The following is a 7,905-nucleotide window of genomic DNA, read 5'->3' as shown; positions in this document are numbered from 1 at the left end:
AGTAAGGTCTTTAAATGACATTGTAAAATGGCAGTCTAATAGCAGCTTGCTAGTTGCTCTGCTGCAATGTCAAGGTGAATGCAGCTTTCAAGTCATCTGGTGTCTGTCATGCATTTGATGACTATTGCTGCTGCCGCTGGTAATTAACTGATTGAATAAACGCATAGTTGATTTCTATCCCCTGCCTTGTACAATGATGCAGCTTCATTCTACATTAACTTGCAAAAATAAAATACTTTTTCACTCAAGGTTCGAAAGTTGAAACGATGGGTAATATAGCTAGAATTGAAATTCTTTATGAATGTAGCATTACTCTTGTAATGTTTTACAGCAATGTACATCATGCTGAATAATGCAGAGCTGTTTGGCACAGTTTTAGTCAGAAATGAACTGTCGTGAAGTACATAAAACCAGGGATTTTTACATGTCATTATGCAGCCAGCTAAATTTGATATTTTAAAAGGTAAAATGCATTTGACATTTTCTTTTTGGGAGGGGTGGGTTTATTTAATAGGGAGTTGATCTTTGCTTTTAAATGATAGTTGATCTGGAAATATAATTCCAATGATCTAAGTTGATTAAAGTGGGCAAGTGTACAATTTAGTACTTGATTTATTTTAAAATATCCAAACTCATTTTGAGGATTTGTTTTGAAGATGAGTGCAAAATTACAAATTGCAATGGTCAGTACAGTTTACTCGGGTGAGGGATCTTTTGCTTCACTGGTAGCATTCCACTGAATCGGGATACATAGGTTAATTTGAGGGAGACATTTGTCCTTTGATGTGGGTGCATTATTCGATTTATGTCCCCTCCTTCATGAAAATCATCCTGGGACTGAACTGTTTTCTAGTGCAGTACAAAGATAGCTGTGATGTTAACGCCTATAAAAGGAAGCTTGTGAAAATATATACACACTGTCACACTAGGGTGCATCCAGCAGGGGTCAGCAAATAGGCGGAAATACAGCTGGTTTTACCCCTGTCCCCTAATGTATGACGTTCAGTGTCGGTGGTCACTGTCTGCCGTTGATCAAGTTGAAATCTGCTTCAAACAAATGGGACTCAAATCCACAATGTACTTAAAATAAATACATCAATATTTACAGATATAATTGAGCTACGATTGGGTTCCATGTAATCTTTCATTCTGCATGGAAAACTTGGAAATTGTGCTTTTACAAATCCCTACTAGTGATTTTATTTGCTTTTTTGATTGTGCATTAATGGCATGATCAATTAAACAATGCAAATGATTTGGGACTACCAATTTGCTTTGACGTATAATGGGATGACAACTTCATTTCCCAAATTAGGAATTTGTCATTATGTTTTCACTCCCAAAATATCACTGAATCTAAACCAACTCCAACCCACCCTACCAACTTCTCTAACCTCCTTTGTAATGCAGCAAAAGGAAACAGATTAAAAAGATCTGGTATATAAAGCCAGTCACAGAAATAGTCAGCGCATTGGGTAGCGCAGTGAGAGGAACATTTTCAGATCAATAACCTTTCATCTGAAATTAAAAGAGCCCTGATGAAAAGTTACTGATCCAAAATGTTAACCATTGCACCTTAGACTCAAATTGACCTGTGTTCTTATTTTGCACCATGCAGGTCTTTCATTTCCATCTTACCCATAGCTTGTTCCCCTGCTGACCATCCTCCAGCAATATATCAATTCCTTGTTGTCAGCAAATTCTTAAATAGACAGCCTCTACTACATTGTTCACAATCCAGATTAAGAAACAATTTTATTAACTTTGAATAAAAATAATGTGCATTATTTTTCTTACCCAGCTCATTGCGTTGGACAGTTGACGCAAGTCTAATTGTGTTTTGGAATTAGAAACTTTAATTGTTTAGAAAATGCTACTTATCAAATGAGGTTTGTATTAGGAAAAAAAACTGCAGATGCTGGTTTAAATCAAAGGTAGTCACAAAATGCTGAAGTAACTCAGCGGGTCAGGCAGCATCTCGGGAGAGAAGGAATTGGTGACGTTTCGGATCGAGACTGAAGAAGGGTCTCGACCCGAAAGGTCACCCATTCCTTCTCTCCCGAGACGCTGCCTGACCCGCTGAGTTACTCCAGCATTTTGTGTCTACCTGAGGTTTGTATTAGGATGATTTGCATACACTTTTCTAAAGTATAAATGGAAGACCACCTTAATAACCAGGGGGTGCCGCACGATGGCTGCCTCGCCTACAGTCTGTCCTTTTCAAACTCTTTTATTATTTTTGGTAAATTTTAAAAGTTTGTGTAATTGTTCTCTGGTTTGTTTTATGTGGGGGGTTGGAGAGGGGGTCGGGGGAGACCTTTTTTTTCAATCTCTTACCTTGCCGGAGATGTGATTGTTTTCCGGATCGTATCTCTGGTCGCTCTGCGGCCTAACATCACGGAGCTGGAGGTCTTGCCTGGGACTGATCTTGAGTCCCCACAGGGGCGTGGACTTATCATCTGAGCCTGCGATCCCTTGCCTGGAATCGACGCTCCAATGCAGCCTGCGGACTTTAACACCAGGAGCTCGCTGTCTCGTGTTGAGACCGGTCGGGAACTCCAAAAGCTGCACGAGGTTCGACTGGTCCCGAGCCGGGGTAGATCACCGGCGCGGGGAAGCTGAGATCACTGGCACGATGAAGGAGCTTGATTGCTCCCAACAGGAAGGCTCGCCGCCGGCTGCAGGATTAAGATCATCCCGTCAATGGAAGGTTAGAGCCCCCGACCGCTGGAGGACAATGAAGGGAGAGATTGAACTTTTTTTTCACCTTCTATCACAGTGAGGAATGTGGAGGAGTCACTGTGGTGGATGTTCATGTTAAAATGTATTTTGTGTGTCCTGTTGCTTTTTATTGTTATGACTGTATGGCAAATGAAGTTTCTCGTATGTCGCACAACATACTTGGCTAATAAAGTTTTATGGTGATTGTGATAACCTGCACATGTTCTGTTCTAATGGCTGCGTCTTCATTCAGAATAGGGCGAATGGCCTTCAACTAACCTCCAGCTACAGCTTGGCTTCAGTTTGGCTGAGCTCCAGCAAAGCTGATGTACTTGGATCTTTCTACCAGTATTACATTTCTGTTTGGTTGAAGTCTTGCATGCATAACTGTAATTACAGATGGGACCTACTGAAGAATTATAGGATTTTTTAAGATAAGAAATGTTAGAAGTGTTTAAGATGATAAAATGTTTGAGACCAATGGAGTGCCTGGAATCAATGCCAGGCCCATTGCCGTTTGTCATCTATATCAATAATTTGGATGTGTATGTACGAGGCATGAGTATATATAAGACATGAATAATTTTGATGGTGAGACTAAAATAGGTGGTGTCATAGACAGTGAAGATGATTATCAAGAATTATAGTGGGATCTTGATCAGCTGCGCAAGTGGACTGAAGCATGGTTAATGAGGGTTAATTCACATTAGTGTGAGCTGTTGTATTTTGAGAGAATAAACCAGGGCACAACCTTCATAGTGAACAGAATAGAGCCCTGGAGAGTACATAGTTCTCTGAAAGTGGCATTGCAGGTAGGGTGGTGAAGAAGACCTTTGGCATGCTGGCCTTCATCGGGGAATTGAGTATTAAGTTGGCAGTATATATCACAGTTGTATAAAACCTTGGTGAGTCTGCAAATACGAGAGGGCATAGGTTTAATGTCAGAGGGGAAGGGTTTAATAGGGACCCCGAGGGGCAACTTTTTCATGCAGAGGTGGTGAGTTTATGGAATGAGCCGCTTGAGGTAATTGAAGCAGATACAATAACATTTGGACAAGTACATGGATAGGAAAGGTTTAGAGGGATATATGGGCCAAACATCGGCAAATGGAACTAGCTTAAATAGGGCATCTTGGTTGGCATAGACAAATTGGGCCAAAGGGCCTGTTTTCATGCTGTGTGACTCTGACTCCATTGACTGGGAGGGTTGATGGCAGAGGTGAATATTTTGAAAACTTGTTAACAAAATTTGAATTGCATGGGATGGACTGGACGATATGGACACACAGATCAATAAGGATGTGGGAATATAGGTGGAGGTAGATTCACCTGTAGAATTCATCTATATATATTTGAAATGAAGGACTTTGTGGAGCTGTGGGATGATAACATGTGAGTGGGACCATTTGTAGTATTACATGGAGAACTAATGGATTCAACAAGCAGAATTACTTCTTTCTGTGTATTAACCATTCTGGGGTAACTCATCGGAGAAAGGAAATGGGAATTCAGTTTAATATTTCATCTAAAAGACAGCACCTTGATCAGTACAGCACACGCCTTGTTCTACATTTGGACTCCAGTCTGAATGGATCTGAAATCAGAACCCCCCTCCATTAATATGCAGAGGAATATGAGATTCAATGAGAGTGATCATGGACCTTAACTGTTTGTAGGAGTTGTGTTTTTATGGTTGATTTTCGAAACTTATGGCCACTGGGCAGCATAGCCATATGGAGCTTAATCATTAGAAAAGAAAAAATATCCACATGGAAAAGCTATGGAATTTTAACCAATCCAGTGGAGTTTTGAACAATCTTTGACCATCTGACATAATGCTTCTTAGACAATAGGTGTAGGAGTAGGCCATTCGGCCCTTCGAGCCAGCACCACCATTCAATGTGATCATGGCTGATCATTCTCAATCAGTACCCCGTTCCTGCCTTCTCCCCATACCCCCTGACTCCACTATCCTTAAGAGCTTATGCCAAATGGTGTCCATGTCTTCAAACTAGAGGAGAGAAAGGACCAAGGGTAGTACAGCGTGGAAACACCCCCTTCGGCCCACCGAATCTACGCTGACCAACGACCACCCGTCCACTAGTTCGATCCTACTCACTAGGGACAAATTACAGAAGCCAAGTAACCTACAAACCTGTACGTCTTTGGGATGTGGGAGGAAACTGGAGCACCTGAAGAAAACTCACGAGAGTCGCAGGGAGAATATTGTTAACTCCGTACAGACAGCACCCATAGTCAGGATCGAACCGGGTCTCTGGTGCTGTAAGGCAGTAACTCTACCACTGCGCCACTGTGCTGCTGATAAACATCACATGCGAATAATAGGCTGCCACAGGTCGTGCCTGTGAATTTTGAAATAAACACATTACTTACCTGAAGTGATGGGTTAATTGGCAGTGAGTGAGGAAAAGCATAATGCAGCAACTTGTCTTCACTACCAGTTACATTCTCACACACAGAAAGACCAAGTAAAAGGAAGCTAAAATTAAAATTGTTGTCACCATTTGATCATTTAAGAGGGCACTCCACAGTTGTGCACATAACTGTGATAAATTTAAACCAGGTAATCCTATTTGTGCACCTCATTATTCTGCACAATCTATATAATTACCAATGGGAAATCATGAGCCAGACTGCAATGTGAATATTGTAAAACGATCAAGGTGCTGGAGTCAAATAATAAAATTCAGTGAGTCTGTTCAAGCAACAACTTGAGTGGAGATCATCATGTTCAGAGCCTATTGGAACAAGTTCAAGATGCTTGTGATCCCCTGATCATGCATCTGCCAACTTATTCAGTTCTTGTGTGAGACTGCATTAAATTACCAGTCAGATACATATGCTGAGCTTTTGTTTGCATTTGCAGCAAAAGGTTACACACAGCAGGTGATCTGGATCCATCTGATGTAATTCACAATCGCTATGTGGTCAGACTTGCTGAGCAGTTGAACAAAGCAATGGTGAAATGGTCCCTGTAAATAGCAGGGTCTGAGGAACTGAAATCACTCAATATACTGGCAGACTTTGTCGGTGTGATTTTAACTATTTACTGATGAAGTCCAGACCTTTCACATGTTTTACTATCATTGTCTGCAATTAAGGACGAGGATCAGAAGAGAAGAGAGTCTAAGAATTCCCCACTGAGATGGTCACATCAACTGGGCGCAACAGGAGTTGCTGCCTTACAGCGCTTTCAGCGCCAGAGACCCGGGTTGGATCCCGACTACAGGTGCTGTCTGTACGGAGTTTGTACGTTCTACCCGTGACCGCGTGGCTTTTCTCAGAGATCTTCTAGTTTCCTCCCACACTCCAATGATGTACAAGTTTGTAGGTTAATTGGCTTGGTATAAATGTAAATTGTCCCGAGCATATGTGTTGGATAGTGTTAATATGCGGGGATCGCTGGTCGGCGATCCCTGATCCCTGTCGAAGGGCCTGTTTCTGCGCTGTATTTCTCAACTAAACTAAACTATCAACTCAGGACTTAGTGCAAATGTTAATGGAAATGATGGGATGGCTATCACCATCTGCAGTTGATGGCATTAACTCAGTTAAATGACAGAGTCCCAGATCTCCAGGCACTGTTAAAAGCATCAGTTAGTTACCTACAGATGGCTTTGGAAGGCTGGATCCAGAAACCAACAGTGGAACTTTGTCTTGGAAATGCCAAACAATTACCTCTCAGGTAACCGGGCCAGGTTCAACCTACCATTGCCTGGTTCTATAAATTTTATGCCTAAGAATGAAGGAAGCTGCAGAAAGTAGTGGAAGTTGCCCATTCCAACATGGGGACTCGCCTCCCCACCAGTAAAGTGATCTACAGAAAGAACTGCCTCGAGAAAGCAGCTCATATCATCAAAGATCTGCACCATTCTGGCCACACCCTCATCTCATAGATACCACAGAAGGTACAGGAACCTGAGGACCGTTACCTCCAGGTTAGAGAACAGCTTCCTCCAATATCTATCCTGCTGCAGCATGTTAATCTTCATCACTCTCCACACCACCAACACCTTTTGTGTTATCTGCGGACTTACTAATCATATCTCCTACATTCACATCCAAGTCATGTAGAACTGGGGTCTCAGCATTGATCCCTGCAGTACACTGCTGCTCACAGACTTCCAATCAGAAAAAATTCCTTCCACTCCTACTCTCTGCCTCCTATCACCAAACCAATTTTGGATCCAATTAGCCAGCTTCCCTTGAATCCCATATGTCCCTTGACCTTTTGGACCTTCCTACTATGCAGCATCTTGTCCAATACCTTACTAAAATCGACAGACATCATCTACCACCATGCCTTCATCAGTCCATTTTAACAATGTCCGTTGCCTTGTCCTCAATCATTTTTGATATTTGAATTTTCAAAAAATAATAAAATAATTGACTAGGAATTCATATAGAAGCAAGGAACAGTAGATGCCGGTTTACAAGAACAGCACATAAAGTGCCTGAGTAACAGCTGGTCAGGCAGTCGCTCTGGAGAACATGGATAAGTGACGTTTTGGGTCAGGACCCTTCTCATCTACATGCTATATGCTAAACATATAGCATTCCTCATCTTTGGAATCATTTTTTTAATAAACTCCTTCTACGTCATCTCTGAAGCCATTACATTTTTCCTAAACTGGCATCCAGAACAGGATAAAGATATGATTGTGGTTCCATGCACCTCCATGCCCCAGCATTGCAAATGATGATCAACCTATCTGCCAATTCCATCAGCCTGTTCGCATCTACTTGAAGGCTATTACTGACCTCCTCACAGTTCATTCTGCTTTCAACTTAAGTGGTATCTGCGAATTTCAAAGTTGGAATGATTGTATATATTAAGAAAAACTGTGGTCAGGGGCCAAATGTGTAGAACTCCATTGTACAATCTGAAAAACAATGTTTTAGTATTGTTCCTTGTTTCCTGTAGCTGAGCCAGTTTTCTACTTACACTCATGCAATCTATTTTTATTCTATAGCCTTCAGTCTTGTTGACAAGAATAATATGTGAAACCTTCTTAAATTGCCTGTGCAAATTTATTTGTAGCACATTTCCCTTGTTTACCCTTTCTGTCACTTCATCAAACAAAACACAGTATGGTTAGTTGAGCATGATTAGGCTTTAAGCAACTCTACGAGACTTTTCTAATCAATGCATACTTGTCCAAG

Source organism: Rhinoraja longicauda, chromosome 2 (assembly GCF_053455715.1).
Source record: "Rhinoraja longicauda isolate Sanriku21f chromosome 2, sRhiLon1.1, whole genome shotgun sequence".
Lineage (NCBI taxonomy): Eukaryota > Metazoa > Chordata > Chondrichthyes > Rajiformes > Arhynchobatidae > Rhinoraja > Rhinoraja longicauda.
Note: the sequence above shows the minus strand (reverse complement) of the source record.